The following is a 22,589-nucleotide window of genomic DNA, read 5'->3' as shown; positions in this document are numbered from 1 at the left end:
CTCCTGCGTTTGCTGCCTTCTCCTTCGGGGGGGGGGGGGGGGGGGGGGGGAGGGGGGGGGGGGGGGGGGGGGGGGGGGATTCGGAGTCCTCCTCCTCTTCGATCGGCTCGAGTAGTGGGAGGAGGGCACCCGTTACCCGGATGTTCAGCTGTATTCGGGATCTTCCATGCGTGAAGGAACCCCTCTATCTACCCGACTCTTGCTCCCGCAGGTAAGACTTCCGTGGGTGATGACCTTGGACAGGTGTGGGCTGCGCTGGGGCTGCTGCAGCGTCTGCCGGGGTCTGGCTGGGGTGACCCATGGAGCGGTCACCACGACTACCACCACGATCTCCACGCCCGCTTATGCTGCTTCCCCTCACCTGGTCTACACTCCCCATGCTGTGTTGGTGACGCCGTCTGCCGCTGTACAAGGGCCGGTTGCCGCCGTACCGAGGGGGGGATGCTGCCACCACCTGGGTTCTTCGTGTTGCCTGCCCAGACTTCCGCTGTCCCAAGAGCTCGCCCCTGGACTGGCCGCCAGTACCCAGGTTTCCCGCTGGCTGCCGATACTTCTGATATGATGATGGCTGCACCTGCCGTACCTGCCGATGATCTGGTCCCTGCTGATGGCTTGGCTGCCCCTGCTGTGTCTGCCGCTGCCGATGTTCCTGCCGTACGGAGATGGTTGCTGTTCCTGTCGCTCCTGCTGCTCCTGTTGTTCCTGCTGTTCCTTCCCCTGTCCATGCTGGTCCTGCCCACGGTGTGTCTTCCCCAGTCCCAGGTCCTTCCGGACAGGTGCAGTCAGGCCGTGTGCTTCGGCAATAGCCCCGACTCCGGCCTGGATGAAGGACCTGAACGACTGTCCTGCACGAGGCTTGGCAAAGCAGAGGAAGAAGAGGAGGAAGGTGTCGTCTTCATCTTCGTCGTCTGCTGCCGCCTTTTCCCCTTCAACTTCTAAGGCCCCGCAACAGCCGAAGAAGAAGAAGGTTGCCTCCCCCCCCATAAGAAGTCCCTTCCACTTCTAAGGGAAGCTTAGGGCCGTCTCACCTCGGTGGGACGGGGGGTCCTTCTGCTGGTCCTCCTGCTCCTTCGGGAGCAGGGCCCGCCTCCCCTTCCGCAAGGAAGGGGAAGGCGGGGACCAGAGGAGCACTGGTTTTTGACCGGTTCTTCCTCGCCTGGTGTTGGCGGCACTGCCGCTAAGCCAGGATCCGGCGGCCTCCTCGTTCGCGAGAGATCCCGAGTGTACGCTCTCCCCAGGGTAGGGAGACCGTGCAGCCAAAGTTTTGGCGCCAGGACCCCGGCATGGAGCAGAAGGCTGGTGAGAGCCGCTCAGGTGACTCTCGCCAGGCCAGCGGCTGCTCTTGTAGCGACCTGTTGGTAACCAGGGTGGACGTAACGGTTGCTGACCGGCCACGGGCTGGGCAGGGAAGAGGTCCCCCCGGACGCCGCTAGCACCAGCCTTGGCTGGTCGCCAGCGGCTCGACGCGCCCGACGCCCGACCCCGCACCGGTCCAGCCGTGACAGCGAGCGTTGCCCGCTCCCCTGACCGACGCTCCCACAGGGACCGGTCGGGTAGGGAGAGCGGCAGCAGCTCGTCTGGCGCACAGGACTGGCGCCCGCTGTGCTCAGTCCAGCCGGAGCGGCGCGACCAGGCCTGCAGCTCGATCCCCACCATGGGTTGGGGATCGCTGCAGCCCTCCAAGCCCACCGGTCCTGCCGGTGAGCGTGGAGGGAGCGTCAGGTCTTCCTCTCCAGTGCCTTCAACCTCCTCGGGTTACACCGGGAGGGGCGAGACACCCAGGAGCGATCACGAGGGGCGCGCTCCTCGTGATCCCGTCACGATGCAGTACACGCCTGGTTCGGTCCTAGGATCGACCAGGACTTACGCGCAAGTGGCAGGAGGAGACCGAGAGGGGTCTGTTGCTGTTCCTCCTTCTGAAGGAGGAGGATCCCGGGAGTCGGCCTTGTTGGAGGGACTGGATGGTCCTACTCCTCGAGACGCTGTTACCCCCGAGATCCAGAGGAACTTTGCCGAAGTTATTGCGCTGATTCATCAGCACAACGACCTCGGGGAGGGATCGCTGCTCCACCTTCCGAGCCCACGTCCCGGCTCAAGTTGTTCTGGGGCCCGAAGAGGGAACCCAGACCGATGGTGGGTCTGCCTCGATCCAGCTTGCCGACTCAGTGCTCGATCAGGTGGAATCTCTCGTCTCTGGACGGGAGGATTCACTCAGGTCGGGCCAGTCGTCGAAGCTGCTCCCTCCTCCTCTGTAGCGACAGCGGCGTTTTTATGTGCCATCTGAGGACCCGATGCCGCCCAAACAGGTTAACCCGGGGTTAGTTAGGCTAACACCGGGTGTGTCTCTGCAGCAGCTCGGTTCTCGCAGCAAGAGGCACTGGGCCTGGAATCTACCGCTATGGCAGCGTTCCAGGCCATCTCCTGGCTCGACCTGTGGTCCCTCACAGTGTCGAAAGTCACGGCCAACTTCAGGGGCTCCGCCTTTGAGGAAGACCCGGCTTTCAGGAGGCTCTGCCAGTCTGGAGGTAGGGCTATCTCCTACCTAGCCCACCAGACGGCTAACCTGTGGGCCAACCTGGTACTTCGTCGTAGGGACACTGTCCTAACACGAGTATCCAGGGGGGCTGGTGCGTGAGGCGGCACTTTGGGCTACGCAATGGACCGGTTTGGAGTTCCTCCTCTCTCTTCCCAGACGAGATGGTGGACGCTGCGGTGAGAGAGGCGGCGCACTGACGACAGTACCCGTCTTCTCCACCAGGCAGTTTCAAAGGTGGCTGGGGCAGCCTCGAACTGCGGCCAAACCTAAGAGTGTGGCTAGCTTCCTCTCGGGCTAAGACGGCTGCTTCGTCTAAACCCCAAGGAAAGACTGTCTTCCTCTTCTGCGAAGGGGGGGGCTCTAATCAGCCCTCCCTCCCCCAGCCCTCCTCCCTCGCGAGGATCAGCGGGAAAAGAAGTCTAAGAAAGGTGGGGAAACGCTAGGGACGGCGTTCCCCTCACCTGCTGCTGAAAGTGGGGGGGGTGCCTGGCAAGCCATTGGGCAGCATGGCAGCGCTTACGGCACCGAGACCTGGGTAGTAGACGTCCTTCGGGAGGGATATCTACTACTTCGAATCTTGACCACCCCCACCCCTTCACTTCCAACCCGTCCAACCCCGAGACCAATCCACCGGGCTTTCTATAGCGCCTTTTCCTGGTAAGGAGAAGTCGTTGGGGGCCTGGTGCCCGGTGATAGATCTCTCTCCCCTGAAACCGTTCGTTCGCTAGACTCGGTTCAAGATGGAAACGCATGTTCCATGCTCGACTCATCAGGGGGAGCGATTTCATGCTTTCGGTGGAACTGAAGGATGCGCATTTTCAGATACCCATTCATCATTCCTCAGGGAGGAAGTACCTCCGCTTCATCCTCGACGGGACGGTAGTACCAGTTCAGGGCACTTTGTTTTCGGTCTCTCAACCGCCCCACAGGTGTTCACCGCGAGTGTTCACTCTGGTGTCTGCTTGGGCCCACTCGAACGGGATACATCTGTTGAGGTATCTCGACGATTGGCTAGTCCTGGCGAGCTCCCGCTCGCAGTTGCTGCAGGACAGGGATCGACTTCTCAGGTTCTGCCGCAATCTGGGGATCGTTGTGAACTTCGAGAAGTCTGACCTCGAAACCCAGCAGGATGAAGTACCTGGGCATGCTGATCGATATGGTAGCAGAGCAAGTCTTCCCCGCAGACTTGCGGATCAGCAGGTTCAGGGAGGCAGCCATCCGGTTTCTGTCTCGACAGAAGCAGCCCGCTCATGCAATGGCAAGTCGTGTATCGGCCACTGTTGTCACTCGAGAAGTTAGTCCCTCATGGGCGTCTTCACTGCGGTCTCTTCAGTGGAGAATAAAGGAGAGCTGGTACAGGCTCAGGACCCGCCGTACTTCCCCGTGGTCTCTCCACGGAGGAGGTGAGACGGGATCTCGCTTGGTGGCTGGACAACAGGAAACCTCTTAAAGGGAGTGCCTCTCAGCACTCCCCCCCCCGAGATGTTGCTGTTTTCAGACGCATCCACCGAGGGATGGGCGCACACTTGGAGGAGTTTGCTGGCTGCAGGTGTGTTGGACCATCACGACAAGCACCTTCATCAATGTCTTGGAAACTCAAGGCGGCGTTTTACGCTCTCCAAGAGTTCCAGGACCGCTTGATGGGACACTCAGTGGTGTTGATGTGCGACAACACCACAGTAGTGGCATATGTCAACAAACAGGGGGGACTGATGTCTCTCTCATTGCACCAGTTGACAGTGCAGGTGCACGAGTGGGCCATCGCTCAATCGATAGAAGCTGTCAGCACGCTACATTCCAGGCAAGAGGAATGTAGTAGCGGACAAGCTCAGCCGTCGGGATCAGGTGATAGGACCGAATGGTCACTACACCCAGACGTGGTGGAAAGGCTCTTCAAAACCTGTGGGGGCGTCCAGTCGTCGACCTGTTCGCCACCCGGCACAACAGAAAACACCTTCAGGTTTTTCTTTTGTTTTCAGCCGTGCCGGACCCATGGGCAGCTGCAGAGGAACACGCTTCAACAGTCCTGGAGCAACCTCTTCGCATACGCCTTTCCTCCATTCTGCCTGATTCGCAAGGTGATCAGTCGAGTGCTGGTCACCCCGAATCTCAGGATGATCCTGGTGGCCCCCAGGTGCCCGCAGGCCGTCTGGTATCCGGATCTGCTGGCTGGCTTCTAGTGGAGGCCACCAAGAGAGATTCCCCCCACCCTGGCACAACCGTCTCGCCCAACCACACGTGGAACAGTACCACCAGGCAGTCCAGTCCCTTCAACTTCATGGCTGGCTGTTATCCACCATCTCTTTGCGAAAGAGAGGCTTTTCATCGCAGCGCAGCAACAGAGATGGCTGGACACATCAGGCAGTCCTCTGCAGCTGTGTACCAGGAAAAGTGGGCTGTCTTCTGTGGTTGGTGTCGTAGTCGGGGTCTCTCTCCTCTCAGAGCCACTCTTCAGCAGATAGCGGATTTTCTCGTCTTTCTTCGCTGAGAGAAGCTCCTCTCAGTCCCCAAAGTCAAAGGATACAGATCCGCCCTGGCTCTGGTCCTGAAACTGAGGGGATTGGACATCTTGGGATTCGTTCGAGTCTCCTTGCTTATGAGGAGCTTCGAAAGGTCTTGCCCACCCAGGGAACTCAGGCCCCCTGCGTGGGACGTGACTCTCGTCCTTAGGAGTTTGACTCGAAGACCATTCGAGCCACTCCGAGAGTCGTCAGAGAGGGATCTGACCCTCAAGACCCTCTTCTTGCTGGCCCTGGGCATCAGCGAAGAGAGTAGGAGAACTTCATGGTCTTTCTTATGATATTAAGCATTCCAGAGGATGGGGATCTGTGACGCTCGATTTCGTCCCCAACTTAAAAGGCTTGTGGCTAAGACTCAGAATCCGTCGATCCCTGATGACAGGTTCGAGTCTTTCACAATCCCCTCCTTAATGGATTTCACCGACAACGATACGGATAGATGCTGCTTTGTCCTGTGAGGGTGCTACGGCGCTATCTGAAGAGAACTCGACACCTCAGGCCTGAGTGTCGACGGCTTTTCGTTAGCACTGGGGTTACCAAGAAAGAAAGTATCTAAGAACACACTTTCTTTCTGGCTGCGTGAGGTGATCAGGAGGCATACGAAACTGATGGTAGTGACGACACCCGTCCCCTCGTCCGAGAGCCCCACGAAGTCAGAGGCATTGCGCCCCGTCAATGGTGTTCTGCAAGAACTTCTCCGTGGCGCAGGTCCTGAAGGCTGGGGTCTGGTCCAACCAGACCACCTTTACCTCCTTTCTACCTTCGGGATATTGCCCACAAGTCCTTGGATACCTTTCCCTGGGACCTGTGGTGGCTGCTAACACGTTGTGTAAGCTTACCAGCACCCTAGCAGGCAGAACAGCATCGATTCCTTGGTGCAATTGAAGGAAGAATGTGGTGAATGAGAGTGTGACTGGCTTCTCTTCCCCCACTCTCTCCCTCTACCTGTGGGCAGAGGGTCTCGGTCTCGTCACCATGCTGGAAGAGGAAAAGATGCAGGTAAGCTACCCGACAGAGCTCCAGTCTATCCCTTTCATTAGGGTAGGTGTAAATATCCTCCACTTCCTCCTACAATGGGGGGGGGGCAGAAGTGGATGCCAACAAGAGATAAACCCATAACTTTATGTTGCCTCTTGCAACAGGAACAAAGTTCTTGCTTGCTAGTTCTCAACAGATACGCTTGCTCTCTCTTTAGTACTTGGGTCAGAGGTCTGACCATGATCCTGCGGTACACATCCCGATCAATGGCAGAGGTTGGATCCCTCCCTCTGCTCTTACGACCAGGGAGGGTATCCAAGGTTGGACGAACACCAGTCTGTTCTTTAAGACTCAGGTCCTCCCACCAATAAGTGAGTCTTCCTATGTAAAGGACCGATGGTTTGTATAACGTGTCGGAACAAATGGCAATTTGTCGAAAATTGCATTTTTCCTAACTATACAAACCTGAGGTCCTTTACACATAGTCCCACCTCATGCCACCCCTCACTCTGCGTTTTCCTGGGCCTAAAGCAAAAGTGATTCTTCGCCTCCCAGTCGCACGGCGCACGCACTGGTGGACAAGCAGTTAACTACCTAACCCCTTGTTCGAAGCTTACGACCGTTCCAGCTGCCGCTAAAGTAATCTTCCTATTGTAAAGGACCTCTGGTTTTGTATAGTTAGGAAAAATGCAATTTTCGACAAATTGCCATATTTGTTGGCTTCGATGATTGCAGTCTGATTTATTTTATTTTATGATATCTAATTCACAATTTTTTAATTAAATGTATTGCATGTACTCATTTCAAATAATTATAAGTAACTATTAAATATAAATAAACAAACAAAAAAAGCTTCCAAACTTATGTTTACATCCAGCACTTACGAGTATCGAACAATCGCCAAGCAATCACTTTTCCTAGTACACAGTAAGCCATCCCAAATTTTCATTATCTCTCTTAACTACTGAAACTACCAAACAGTATAATAAACCATTCATTTCTATTCTTATTCTATCTTTTTTACCTAATGTTTTTTTTTTCATTAAATGTATTGCATGAATAAGTTTTCAATTTACAGCATCCTTTTACCTATAGAATACATAAAGCATAAGGGGTAGATGCTGACCAATAGGAGAGCAGGATCTTATGGGGTGACTAGCATTAGGAACCAATGGGAGAGCAGGAGGATGGTGGCGAGTTTACTCAGTTGGCGGCGCGGGAGTTTTAAAATTGTTCTCGGTGGTCCTGGCGAATCTCGGGACTTTACAGCAACAACCTTTCGTAACTTAAGCAATTTTCATATGTAGAGCCGTAAAATTTTTCGTATTTGCTTTTGTATCTCGAGTTTTTCGTAAGTTGAGCCTTTCGTATGTCGTGGTACCACTGTATTCCTTAGCGATCACACTCAACCGCATGCCAGCTTCATACTTTTTAATGATCTTTATCTTTGTCTCCATAGAAAGCATCCTCTTCTTTCCGTGAACTTCAGCAACTTTCTTGGGACCCATGAGTATACTGTACATAATTAAGTTATGTAGTATACTAATTAAGTTCTCACACAACACGATAAAGTAGTATAATGAAATCACTAACACGAATTTACATTAACAAACGAAATCGTATATGTGAATGAAGGAATTCTGTATGCGTACGATAACAATGCTGCTTCAGAGTGGCCGAATGACGCCTTTACGTACAGCATGATGGGGTAGATGCTGACCAATAGGAGAGCAGGATCTTACGGGGGTGACTAGCCTCAGGAACCAATGGGAGAGTGAGAGGATGGTGGCGAGTCTACTCAGTTGGCAGTGGCGGCGCGTGAGTTTTAAAATCATTCTCGGTGGTCCGGGTGAATCTCGCGACTTTACAGTAATAACCTTTTGTAACCTGAAATATTTTTGTATGCAGAGGCAAAAAAATCTTCGTATTTGCTTTAGTAACTCTAATTTTTCGTAAGTTGGGACTTTTGTATGTCGAGGTTCCGCGTAATAAAATTTACTATACAATTGTGGAGTTTTGTTGTTATTACTACTATTATTATTATTAGTTAGTTTCACAAGGCCACTGAGTATAAGTTTGTATTTTTCACAGGGCTGTGCTGCCCACAAGAGTAATATTGATTCATAATCTCTTATGCTATCACTTGTACTTCATTATTACTAATGATAATACCTTGAAATATTTTAAGTTACCAGTTGTCCTTGGGAACTTTGTTGTGTAATTACTAATGGTGAGCAATGTCCAGAATACTAGACCCTTTTGATACCTTGAAATCTTTGACTTTAGTGGTTCTTATTACCAATTGTATTGATTTATTTATAAGACACAAATATGTAATGAAGTTTTCCTAGGCACTTTGCACTTAAATAGGGATTCAGCATTAGTAAAATAATAAAATAAGACAGATGCACAATGTTTGCACTCAATGTGTGGTATAATAAGAGTATACTGGCTATCCCCAGTTATCGGGGGTTTTCTGTTCTGATGGCTTAATGATAAGCAAAAATCAGTGGTTTCCAGCGCTTATCGGTGCCGATGACCTGATTTTGGTGCCAATAACTGGTTACATAATGGCATCTCTGTTAGGTATGTATTGGCACTGATTTTTGGCGCTAGACAAGCCCCATAAAACCGGACTGCTGATAACTGGGGACTGCCTGGACTTTGTAATACAAGAAAAAATGGTGTGTACTCTAGTATACGGTAGTCTTTATCAGTTTGATTCATATGCTATTCTCATTAGGATAGAGACAGACCGATTTTCAAATTTTAAGTTTACAAAATTGTTATTTACATATGTTAGAATTCACATAGCAGTAAAATAAGGGAAGAATTCACATAGCAGTAAAATAAGGGACTGTATTAAGATAGGTGTTTTGACTTCCTTACCCTTTATTGTACTTAAGAATTGTTTGATTTTGTGAGAACTGTACAAACATCTAGTACCTACTGTTAGTAGAATTGTGTACAGAAACTATCCAGCTGGCTAACAAGCTGTTATTAGTAAATTACGTATTAGTTATTGCTATTTGGGGGTGGCAATATTTTTAAGAGGTTAGATGAAAAAGATATTAGCTATTTTTGAGTTGCCAATAAATATTTTTCTATCGTCTGTATACAATATTCTTTTGTACGTAATTCTTTTGTGTTAGTGTTTAGTGATTTCTTTTAATCAGTGCCAGCAATTAAAGATATTAGAGTGCTTTTATGATGTACATGAAATTATGTACAGTTCTTCAGTATGCTTAGAATGTTTTTTTCTTTACAGATTGAAAAATTTGTTGCTTATGGATTCTTCCAGTGTGCAGATTCTTTCTTTTTCGTCTTTACATTTCTTCCTGTTAGATTTACTCTGGCGATTTGGTCACTTGTTAATAGGCCCGTCAGGAAGTTCTTCGGGTAAGCAAAATTTAATATTTTATATAAGTAACTCACCAAGTAATTACTGCATAGCTATAGTTTCCACTCATACAGCAGCTTAAATTCAAAATTCCATGGGTAGCACTTTAATATATAGTTTGTGTAGGTAACAGCCCGTCCCACCAACGCAATAGTATTGGAACAACCTAGCAGACAATCATCATTAGTTGCCTGCCGTCCATGGTGGCAACAGTTGGTCTGGCGGTAGCTTTATTCAGTGTTTTATGTTTGCAACTTACCATGTATTTACATAGCTATAGTTTCTAAACCATAGCTATGTACATGTAATGTTACTACTTGGTAAGTATACATAAAATCTTATTTTATCAAAATGTCATTTTCCGGTTTATTTTACCAGATTCTAATGGAGGCTTCTTTCAATTAACCATATATTGTAGCCTTCAAGCTGAAATCTTTCAGGATAAGTTTTTTTCGTTATTTTGTTTTTAGTTGATTCACTAAGTCATCAACAAACCACCATAAATGACACCATTTGCATTTATGGTTTTTTTTACTGGTTAGGCTCTTGGTGGTGCCAATTATAGTTTTGCCTTAAAAGTAATTCTCAGATGTTACGACATTACATTATACAGTAAAAGTAAATTGTTGTATGTTACGCCTTTTCATTAGGCCTTAACTTTGGCAATTTATTAGTTGTTTTCCAGGTATAAACTATTAGCAAGTTGTTGATAATAGTTTTGTTTTTAAAAGTAATTCTTGAGTATTAAGACACTCCATTACAGTAAAAGTAATTGGTCTATGTTAAACCTTTTTTCATTTGGCCATAACCTTTGTAATATATGAATTGTTTTACGGCCTTAAACTACTAGTGAGCTGTCGATATAATTTTGCTTAACCCTTAGGAGCTGGGGTAAAAAATTAATATGCAGCATCCCAGGCCAGGGTAACTTTGAGGTCGACCAATTTAAGAAAACAACATATCAATGGAAAGAGGAAGATATACAAATGCACATGGTGTAAAATTTTTTTTTTCTTTTAATTTTCCTTACCTTCCACGAGAAGTTGAAAATTACTATTTACAACTGCTTGCCTCTTTTACAAGACAATTGTAAAGTTGTTCCGACACGGCATACAAAACCTTCGGTCCTTTTACAATAGGAAGGTACTAGCGGCAGCTGAATAGGTCGTAAGCTTTCGAACAAGGGGTTCGGTAGTTAACTGCTTGTCCGACAGGCGCGCGCGCGCGACTGGGAGGTAAACAAATCACTTTTGCTTTCGGCCTCACAGCGAGTAGACGTGTGTGTTCGACGCTCTCTGCCCGCTTCTCGTCGTTTGCTTTCCCTTGAGTATATGGTTGTGTTTGTGTTGAGTAATCATTGTAAGTACAATCATTTCCTCTTTATTTCATCATTTGTGATTTATCTGATCAATTATGGAGTCTCCACGCCCCGCTACCCTCCGGAGATTGTGCCCGGGTACCGAAGGGCGTAAATGCGGTAAGTTCCGCTCGTTTCCAGAAATTGATCCCCATATTTTGTGCGCTCGGTGTCGGGGCCGCGAATGTACCCGAGCCGAGCCCTGTGAAGTTTGTATGTCATGGTCGGAGGCGCAGTGGGGCTTGTACGAAGGTAGGAAGAAGCGAAGGCCTGCAAAGGAGTCGTCGGAAAGCTCTCCCGTGACCCCTTTAGTTACGGACACTTCGTCTTCTTTCCGCCGCCCGCTCAGCTCCCACGTTTGGCGCCTTCCCCTTCAGGGGGGTTTCTAGGTCCTTCTCCTCACCTCCGATCTGTCGAGTGTGGAAGAGGGCGCGAGAATACCCCGACGTTGAGTTGTACTCTGGGTCCTCTATCCGTTCGTCTACATCGCACGGACGGGTAGAGGATCCTGCTAATCACCCGACCTTTGCTTCCTCAGGTGCTGTTGCCGCGAAGGACGACCTCGGACAGGTGTGGGCATCGTTGGGTCTGCAGGGCGTGCCGAGTGTCCAGGGGCTGCTCTACCATCTCGCTGGCTCTGTGGCGGTCACGCATGCTACGGTGACGACCACTACCACGACCCTTTCAACTCCTGGCTATGCTTCACCTCCTCACCTGGTGTACACCCCGCACGCGGTCTCTGTTACACCAACTACATCGGTGCAGGGGCCAGTCGCCGTACCACGGGGGAGTGTGATGCCGCCGCCTGGGTTTGCCGTGCTGCCTCGACCGGACTTCGTGTGCCCGAAGAGCTCGCCCCTGGACCTCCCACCAGTACCTAGGATGTCTGTGCCGCTGGTCCGTCCACCTGGTCTGCCTGTACAGCCTGCCGTACCTGCCCAGCCGCTGTTTACGGACGTGATGTTGCCGACCACTGCTGCCGTTCCTGTATCTGTTCCTGCCGTCTCCACTGCTGTTCCTGTGATGCCTGCACCTGCTGACGTTGTTCCTGTTTGTGGCGCCGCTGCTCCCGATGCCGATCTGTTCGGACAGGTGCGTCCGGGCCCTGTTGCTTCGGCAACAGCAGCCCTGGATGACAGATCTGACATCGGTCCTGAGGAAGCTGACGAAGAAGAAGAAGAAGAGGAGGAAGGTGTCGTCGTCGTCTTCATCGTCTTCTTCGTCGTCGTCGTCGTCTGCCGCCTCTTCCCCTTCTTCTTCTAAGGCTCCACCGCCTAAGAAGAAGAAGGTCGCCTCCTCCCCCCCTAAGAAGTCTCCTTCGGGAGCTTCTAAGGGCCCGTCTCGCTCCGGTGAGACGGGGGGTTCTTCCGCTGGTCACCCTGCTCCTTCGGGGGCAGGACCCGTCTCTTCTTCCGCAGGAAAGAGACTACGGGACCGAGAGGAGTGCCGGCTAACACCGGCACTTCCTCGCCTGCTGTTAGTGGTTCGACCACGGCAGCAGGATCCGTCTCGGCCTCTCGTTCGCGAGAGGTACCGAGTGTACGGTCGCCTACCAGCGACCGTGCAGCTAGGAACCAGACCTCTGAGCCAGCTCAGCGTCAGGTTCACGGCACGGAGCGGAAGACTGGTGACAGCCGCTCACGCGACTACCTCACCAGACCAGCTCTCGCTCTCGCGGCGATCAGCTTGCTACCCGGGTGGATGACGTGACGGTCCCACGACCGGCCACTGGGCTGAGGCTGGGAAGAGGGCCCCCCGTTCCCCCCGTTCGCCGGCACCAAGCCACGGCTGGTACCAGCGACGTGACGCGCCGTGAGGATACGCACCGGTCTCACCGTGACAGTGGAGCTCGCCGGTCGCCTGACCGTCACTCTCACAGAGAGCGATCGGGTACGGCGACCAGCACCAGCTCTTCTGACACACGAGACCGGGGCCGCTGTTCTCAGTCCAGCCGTTCTCCACAGCGAGACGGCTCGACCAGGCCTGCAGCTCGATCGCCACCGCGGGTTGACGATCGCCTGCAGTCCTCCAAGCCCACTGGTTCTGCCAGCGAGCGAGGAGGGAGCGTCAGGTCTGCCTCTCCCATACCTTCAACCTCCTCGGGTTACACCGGTAGGGGCGAGGTATTGAGGAGTGATCGTGAGGGTGCGCCCCTCAGGATCCCACCACGACGTCCTACGTACCAGGCACGGTTCTCGGACCGGCCAGGTCGTATGCACAAGTGGCTGGAGGAGACCGAGAGGGGTCTGTCGCTGTTCCCCCCCTCGAGGGGGGAGTGAGGGTCTCGGGGAGCTGCTCCTGTTCGAGGGACTGGATGGTCATACTCCGCAGGATGCAGTCACTCCTGAGATTCAGAGGAACTTTGCCGAGGTAATTGCGCTGATTCGTCAGCACAACGACCTCGGGGAAGGATCGCCGCTCCCACCATCCGAGCCCACGTCCCGGCTCGAGTCGTTCTGGGGCCCCGAAGAGGGAACCCAGACCGACGGTGGGTTTGCCGCGTTCTGAGCTTGCCGACTCAGTGCTGGACCAGGTAGAATCTCTTGTCTCCGGGCAAGACGGTTCTCTCAAGTCTGGCAGGTCGAGCAAGCTGCTTCCACCCCTCCTCTGCTGCGACAGCGGCGTTTTTACGTGCCATCTGAGGACCCGATGCCGCCCAAACAGGTGAACCCGGGAGTTAGCCAGGCTAACGCCGGGTTGTGTCTCTGCAGCAGCTCCTGTCCGAGAACCTATGGTTCTCGCAGCAAGAGGCACTCGGCCTGGAATCCACTGCCATGGCAGCTTTCCAGGCCGTCTCCTGGATAGATCTGTGGTCCCTCACAGTATCTAAGGTCGCAGCCAACTCCGGGGGAATTTCTCCCGAAGATGACTCTGCCTTTAGGAGACTTTGCCAGTCTGGGGGAAGAGCCATCTCCTTCCTTGCCCACCAGACGGTGAACCTGTGGGCCAACCTGGTTCTCCGACGTAGGGACGCTGTCCTTACTCGAGTTTCCAGGGCGGCTGGGCGTGAAGCGGCATTGGGACTCCGCAACGGACTTTACGGAGTTCCACGTCTCTCTTCCAGGAGATGGTGGACGCTGCGGTGGACAGACGGCGCACTGTGACGACAGTGGACGACAGTGGACCGTCTGGTTCACCAGGGCAGTTTCGAAGGCTTCTGGGCAGCCTCGGACTGCGGCCAAGCCAAAGAGCTCGGCTAGCGCTTCCACGGTGGCTAAGACGGTAGTCGCGTCGAAGCCCCGGGGAAAGACTCTGTCTTCTTCGACTTCTGCAAAGGGGAGCCGTAACCAGCCCTCCTCCCAGCCCTCCTTCTCCCGAGGAGGCTCTGGGAAGAAGTCGAAGAAAGGGGGGAAACGCTAGGGACGGCGTTCCCCCTCACCTGCTGCCGGAGAAGTGGGGGGGTGCCTGGCCAGCCATTGGGCAACTTGGAAGGCGCTACGGCGCCGAGACCTGGATTGTAGATGTCCTTCGGGATGGGGATATCTATTACCCTTCGAATCTCGGCCACCCCTCACCTCCCCTCACCCGGTCCAACAGCAGTCGTACGTTCCAGGGTCATCGAAGGACGTAGCATTGAGACAGGAGATCAAGACCATGCTGAGCAAGAGAGCTGTAGAAATCGTCACGGATCAGTCACCGGGCTTTTACAGTCGACTCTTCCTGGTGGAAAAGTCTACGGGAGGCTGGCGCCCGGTGATAGATCTCTCTCCCCTGAATCGGTTCGTTCGCCAGACCCAACGTTCACGATGGAGACGGCACGTTCCGTGCTCGACTCCATCAGGAGAACGATTTCATGCTTTCAGTGGACTTGAAGGATGCGTATTTCCAAATACCCATTCATCAGTCCTCCAGAAAGTACCTCCGCTTCATCCTCGACGGGACGGTGTACCAGTTCAGGGCACTTTGTTTCGGTCTCTCAACCGCCCCACAGGTGTTCACGCGAGTGTTCACTCGGTGTCTGCTTGGGCCCATTCGCACGGGATAGTCTGATGAGGTATCTCGACGATTGGTTAGTCCTGGCGAGCTCCCGCTCGCAGTTGCTACAGGACAGGATCGACTACTCGAGTTCTGTCGCGATCTGGGGATCGTTGTGAACTTCGAGAAGTCCGATCTCGAGCCCAAGCAGAGGATGAAGTAAACCTGGGTATGCTGATCGACACGGTAAAGCAGGGGCGAGTCTTCCCCCGCAGACTCGGCGGATCAGCAGATTCCAGGGCGGGGGGCAGGCCAAGGCCACCAGTTTCCTGTCTCGGCAGGAACAGGTAGCTACCAGCGATGGCTAAGTCGTGATCGGACACCTGTCGTCACTCGAGAAGTTAGTCCCTACAGGCGTCTTCACCTGCGGTCTCTTCAGTGGAGACTCTAAAAAAAAAAAAAAAAAGGAGAGTGGTCACAGGCGAACGGATCCCCCAAGCGTTTCCAGTGTCACTGACACCGGAGGTGAGGCAGGACCTAGCCTGGTGGCTGGACGACAGGAACCTCTTAAGAGGAGTGCCTCTGCGCACTCCCCCCCCGGACATGCAGCTGTTCTCAGACGCAATCGACCGAGGGATGGGGCGCACACCTGGAGGAGTTGCTGACTTCAGGAGTGTGGGACGAGAACGACAAGCACCTTCACATCAATGTACTGGAACTCAAGGCAGCGTTTCTCGCTCTCCAAGAGTTCCAGGACCGCTTGATGGGACACTCAGTGGTGTTGATGTGCGACAACACCACGGTAGTGGCCTACGTCAACAAACAGGGGGGCCTAGTGTCTCTCCCGTTGTACCAGTTGACTCGGCAGGTGCACGAGTGGGCCGAGGCACACTCAATAGAGCTGTCGCACGCTACATTCCAGGGAAGAGGAATGTAGTAGCAGACACCGTCAGCCGTCGGGATCAGGTGATAGGGACCGAGTGGTCTCTACACCAGGTGACGTGGCGGAAAGGCTCTTCGACCTGTGGGGGCGACCAGTCGTGGATCTGTTTGCCACCGGCACAACAGAAAGCTTCAGGTTTTCTTCTCAGCCGTGCGGACCCATGGGCAGCTGCAGAGGACGCTCTTCAACACCCGTGGGACAACCTCTTTGCTATGCCTTTCCCCGTTCAGCCTGATTCGCAAGGTGATCAGTCGAGTCACTGGTCACCCCGAATCTCAGGCATGATCCTGGTGGCTCCCAAATGGCCACAGGCCATTGGTATCCGGACTTGCTGGCTCTTCTCAGCAGGAGAACCGAGAGAGATTCCCCCTTGGCACAACCTTCTCGCCCAGCCACAAGTCGAGCAGGTACCACCGAGCAGTCCAGTCCCTACGACTTCACGGCTGGCTGTTATTCCACCATCTCTTGCGAACGAGAGGCTTTTCTCGTAGCGCAGCAACAGAGATGGCTGGAAACGTCCGTCAGTCCTCTGCAGCTGTGTACCAGGGGGAAGTGGGGCCGTCTTCTGTGGTTGGTGTCGTAGACGGGGGGGGTCTATCTCCTCTCAGAGCCACTCTTCAGCAGGTAGGCGGTATTTCCTCGTGTTTCTTCGCCGAGAGAAGCTCCTCTCAGTCCCCACAGTCAAAGGATACAGAGCCTCCCTGGCTCTCGTCCTGAAACTGAGGGATTGGACATCTCGACTCGTTCGAGATCTCCTTGCTTATGAGGAGCTTCGAAAGGTCTTGCCCCACCTAGGGAACTCAGGCCCCCTGCGTGGGATGTGACTCTCGTCCTTAGAGTTTTGACTCGAACACCCTTCGAGCCACTCCGAGAGTCGTCAGACAGGGATCTGACCCTCAAGACCCTCTTCTTGCTGGCCCTGGCATCGGCGAAGAGAGTAGGGGAACTTCATGGTCTTTTCCTATGATGTACGACACTCCAGGGGATGGGGATCTGTGACGCTCGATTTCGTCCCGAACTTCGTGCGAAGACTCAGAAACCGTCGGTCCCTGACGACAGGTTCGAGTCTTTCACGATTCCCTCCCTAATGGACCTCACCGATAATGATGCGGATGAGATGCTGCTTTGTCCTTTGAGGGCGCTACGGCGCTATCTGAAGAAAACTCGACACCTCAGGCCTGGAGTGTCGACGCCTCTTCGTTAGCACCGGGGTAACCAAGAAGAAGTATCCAAGAACACTCTTTCATTCTGGCTGCGTGAGGTCATCAGGAGGGCGGTAGAGGCTGATGGTAGTGCGACATCCGTACGTCCCGTCCGAGAGCTCACGAAGTCAGAAGTATATTGGCCCCTCGTTGGCGTTTCGTAAGAACTTCTCCGTGGCGCAGGTCCTGAAGGCAGGTGTCTGGTCTAACCAGACTACCTTCACCTCCTTCTACCTTCGGGATATTGCCCACAGGTCCTTGGATACCTTTTCCTTGGGACCCGTGGTGGCTGCTCAACAAGTTGTGTAGCTAACCCAGACCCTCGCAGGCTGAAACAGCATCGAGTCCTGGTGTGACTGTGTGGATGGATGTTGTGAGTGAGTGAGTGACTGGCTCCCTCTTCCCACTTTTCTCCTCCTCTACCTGTGGGCAGAGGGCCACGGTCGTCACTACGCTGGATGAGGACGAGATGCAGGTGAGCTATATGACAGAGCCCCATCCTATCCCTTTCACTAGGGATAGGAGCAGAATATCCACCACTTCTCCTACAAGGGGGGGGGGGAAGTGGATGCCTACAAGAGACAAAACCCATGACTTTATATTTGCTCCTGTACAGGAACAAGTTCTTACATTGCTGGTACGAAGAGATACGCTTGCCTCTCTCTTAGTACTCGGTCCAGAGGTCTGACCATTGATCCTGCGGTGCACACCCCGATCAATCGGACAGAGGCTTGGATCCCTCCCTCGCTCTTACGACCAGGGAGACTTCCAAGGTTGGGCGAACACCAGTCTGTTCACAAAAAGACTCAGATTCCTCCCACCAAGAAGTGAGTCTTCCTATTGTAAAAGGACCGAAGGTTTGTATGCCGTGTCGGAACAAATGACATTTGTCCAAAATTGCATTTTTGCCTAACTATACAAACCTGAGGTCCTTTTACACATAGTCCCACCTCATGCCACCCCTCACTCTGCAGTTTTTGCTTGGGCCAAAAGCAAAAGTGATTTGTTTACCTCCCAAATCGCGCGCACGCGCCTGTCGGACAAGCAGTTAACTACCGAACCCCTTGTTCAAAGCTTACGACCTATCCAGCTGCCGCTGTACCTTCCTATTGTAAAAGGACCTCAGGTTTGTATAGTTAGGAAAAATGCAATTGGACAAATTGTCATTTTACCAAGTTATACATGTTTTTTCCATAAAATTTTTTTATTTTATTTGTAAAATTATAATTACAGCTCACACAATACAAAAAAGATAAGAATTAAAATACTAACAAATTCTTGGCATATTTTTTGTTGTAAAATATATGCATAAATTTACCAAGAAAGAAGATGCAGTAACTTTTTGATTTATACATGTTTTTCTAATATTTCTTTGCACCTTTCTTTGCAAAATTACATTTATAACTGACATACTATCTCAAAAGTAAGAACTAACACCAACAGCAATCCTTGGTATATTTTTGAGCTAATTTATAAAAATACATCATGTGACAGGCAGTACATCCTCCCTTGAAGTCATGATCACAACTAACTCTCTCATGAGCCACCCACTTGATTTTAGCCAGTCTAAAGTTTGCCATTTTTGAATTTATGGGCTATAGAAGTAATGACGCCTCTCTCCTGGCCGATTCCCGAAATCGTTGGGGCGTAATATTGTTACTCACCATGAGTGAATCCGTCCCCATACCCAAAACCTGTTATTAGTACCCATGAGTACATCTGCCTGTTAAGGATTAAAGTAATTCTTGGATGTTACGGCATTCGATCATAAAGTAATTGGGGTATGTTATGCTTTTTCTCATGCTTTAACTTTTGCAATTCATGAATTGATTTCTGACCATTGGCTGCTGGCGAGACTGATAATGGTTTTACCTTAAAGTATTATGTATGTAACTTACCAAGTATATAATTACTTATATGTAGCTGAAAGCTTACTACCACGGTAGTCAAAAAATTCAAATTTTGTGACAGCACTACCATCACTAGTGTAGGTGAATGGGACCTGCCACTTTCAGGAATCCTGGTACAAACTGCAGAGATAACCAATTTGTTTGCTGCCGGCTCCTGACTAACATCATTGGTTTTAGGCATCATCTTCATAATTTTCAGATATTTTTCCAGTATTTGGTGACATACTGATTATATTTTCTGGTATTTAGCATAATTAGCTAGCAGTTATGTCTGATTCAAGCTCTTCTAGCATTAGATATTGTGCTGAGGAATGTAAAACTAGAATGACTAAGTTCTCATTTGATTTGAACACCAAATGCATCAAGTGTAGGGGGTAGGAATGGCAGGAATGTTCAAGAAAATGAATTTGTTCAGAATGTAGAGATTGGATGAATCTAAGTGGAAAGATTTGCAAATTCACATTTAGACAAACTATCTTTGGTTAGAGAGAGGAAGTAGCTCTCAAGAGCTGAAAATAGAGCATCTGTAGAGGCTTAGCCTATAGTAGTTTGAGGATTTACCTACTCCTATAACTTCCCCAATCATTGGCCCTCCTACATCTTTACCTGTAACTCCGATTTCAGGCTCCCATGCTTCTAACCCCGATACCCTTGCCAGTCTTGATATAAAGTTTGATAAGAAGTTCGATTTCCCTGCTAATGTGATTATGGCGTTGGGAACTTCTTTCATGTCTTTTATGAGAGAGATCTTCTCTCAAAAGTGATTGTGCAGTGCCTAGTGAAAGTGTAATTTCTTAGGAGGTGGCTGTTTGTCCCCCACGTTCTCCTAAATGAAGGTCCATGTCCTGCTCCTCTGCACCAGGAAGAAGACATAATGTTGACCATACCAAGTTGGCGACAGTGCCATTGGAGAGGTGCTCTCTTTCAGTGCACACTGACTGTCATCAGATTTCATGGACTCTTCTCCAGACAGGAGGTGCCATCACCGTAGATCCGTCTCCAGGCCTCTGAAAAGACATGCTGCGCCTGCTGATGGTTCTCCTCCTGTGAAGAGTTACAGAGAGATTGGTGATAGTCCTCACCTTCCTGTAGCTTCCATGCTGATACAGAAGCTTGGCATCACTGTACTTGGGATAGCCCAGAGGTTTTTTTTCTGGTCAGGAGCATGCTTCGTCACGGAGCGCCAGGATTTACCTGTTAAGCACACATCTCTTTCAGACCCTGTGGCCCCAGCTCTGTTTATCGGTCTGCTTCTTTGAACTGCTTGGTGCTTGCACCTGACTTTATAGCACCTGCACCTGTCATCTCAGCACCCGCAGACCAGGCGTGTGTCACCAGTAGTGGGTATTTCAGTGCCAGAGGCAACTCCTTCTACTTCTTTGGCAAGTGAGGATTCATAATTGGCGCCTCTTAAATGCCCATTAGAAGAGTTGATGAATTTTTTGAGAAAGAAACCTTCATCTTTTCAGAACAAGGATAATACCTTGTCCCCAATTTTGTCGGAAAAGGAAGCAGTAGAACAAGAGACAGCTACCTCTTCAGCATATTCTTCATTACTGAAGTTCTTCCTGGATAATTATCTAGACTTCTTTAATACCTGTGACTCCAGCGGCTGCAGCCCTCTTACATTCCCTATGGGGAAATACTTCTGAGGGTGGACTTCCAGAAAAATGGTTTTGTCCTTCTTCATCTAAGAGGGTACTTGGAGAGGTTGAGAATGGCTATAGCCAGTAAGAGGGCGCCAAGGGAAAGCTTCTTTGTTCCTTCACAATATACAACCCTCAGTCCTTGACATTAAGAATTACTTTCAGCATAGGCTGGAATACGGCCGTTAAATTCTTGAACAAGGTGGTTAGGCAGTATCTGCCGTCTGGTAGGCGGGTAGGCCAACCTGCAAAGATGTAAACACTCCCCACTTTGCTTTCAGCCATCTTTGAATGAATATGTATATTTGTGAGCTTTGCTGACTAGCAATTAATCATGACGTTCCCAGTGGGATCTTTATTGTATTATTTTGAATGAATATATATGTTAAATTGTGTTTGATGTTAATAGTAATAAATTGACTTTAATAATTAATATACAAACCCACTTTTTGTGATAACCTTGCTACTTGTGTTAAGAGTTGGCGGGAAGGGTGCCTACACCCTTATTACATATTTTTTGCCCTTTAACTCCAGGGTGAGAGTGTCTTATTTGAAATTTATCTTACACTTTGGAAATTACCAAGGGGAATCAGAGGATTGTCCTTTGTTTTTCTTATGGTAGTTTTCCTCTTCTCTTTTGTCCTTCTGCTAGCTTATGGACGAAAAGAGACGGGGGCGGTGGGGGGGGGGTGGCGTGTGGCGTTGGTGTTTGAGGGATCTCTCATTTCAGAGAGTGCCCTTTGATGCAAATGGAGTATTAGTACTAGTGGTTAAAAAGAAAGCCTTCAAATCATTGTTGCACATCTTCTTGGAGTAGATGACTGAGGTAAATGAATAGTCAAACTAAGGAAGTTTCAAAATACTAGCATGAATCTGAAAGTTTGCAGCACTTTGGAAAGTCAAGAAAAAACTTATTGTACAGTATCCCTTTGTTAGGACTGTGTGTATGCCAAGGAAGCATAATTGGATGAGGCTTCCCTTAGATATTGTTGGCCTGTGATAAAAGGATTTGACATAGGAAAAATCTATTTCTGGGTGATTGGCTCGTGTCGCCCTATGAAAGGATCCTTAATATCATTCTTTCTAGGTAAAATTAATCTAAAATTACCAGAGAAAACAAAATTAAGAAAATGTCAGTAAAACTGACTCGCTCACTCTTTAAAAGAAGTGTCGGTATGAGAATAGGGGCGAGTGGGAACACTACCACGAGACATTCACCAATTAGACTTTCCAATCAAAATCCCCACTAGAGAGAGCTGATACCAACGGGCGATGCGGCGCTACTACTACTACTAGGGGGCGCCCACGGACAGCAGCGCCCCTAGCGGTCATCCTTAATCTATGAACATCTTGTCCTGCAGGGGGGGGGCAATCAATACAGGGTGGGTTTCATAGGGCGACACGAGCCAATCACCCAGAAATAGATTTTTCCTACGTCAAAATCCCTTTTCTCTGGGCTCAGCTCGTGTTGGCCTATGAAAGAGTACCAGAGAAACAGACAAGATGGGAAAAAAGGACAAATGAAAATCAGTTGTAAAAATGAGGGATATAATATAAGTAAATCAGTTATTACAGCATATAAACTAAGTACTTAAGGCTAAACTTATTTTGTTAAACAATGACATAAAAGAAAGTTAGTAATGTAAAGTACTTAAAATTATAGTAAACATAGTAAAATACAAATAATGCAGTGTAATTTAACAAAATAGATTCACTTAGATAACGTATTTCATATACAAACACATTGTGTCCTACCCTAGCATAAAAATAAGGGTAGGTACACTGAAGTACATTATCAGTACATAGTGTGGATGTCCCTAGCAAAAAAATAAGGGACAATCCACTAATATGATCTCAGCGGCTAAGGCTAGAATATCGAGTAGCATGGCGATAGGGTGAGGCATGTTGGACGAGGTAGGTAGAGAGGAGACCTGGATCTATACTACGACCACTATACAGTATCAGGGGAAACAATGTTTCCCGCTGCTACTGCAGAAAATTTTAAAGATTCCAAGGACTTTAGATAGTGACGTTTAAAGACTGTCGGCGATTTCCATCCAGTTATACTTTTTAAGATCCTCAAAGTTCATATGTTGAAAGTAATTAATGAGGTGGCTACTCCCCTGATGTCATGTGCTTTGGAAATGAATCAGGATTGGCTTGTTTAATGAAGTAAAGGATTT

The sequence above is a fragment of the Macrobrachium nipponense genome, chromosome 1 (assembly GCF_015104395.2).
Source record: "Macrobrachium nipponense isolate FS-2020 chromosome 1, ASM1510439v2, whole genome shotgun sequence".
NCBI lineage: Eukaryota > Metazoa > Arthropoda > Malacostraca > Decapoda > Palaemonidae > Macrobrachium > Macrobrachium nipponense.
The sequence above is the reverse complement of the archived record's forward strand: the minus strand, read 5'-3'. Positions refer to the sequence as shown.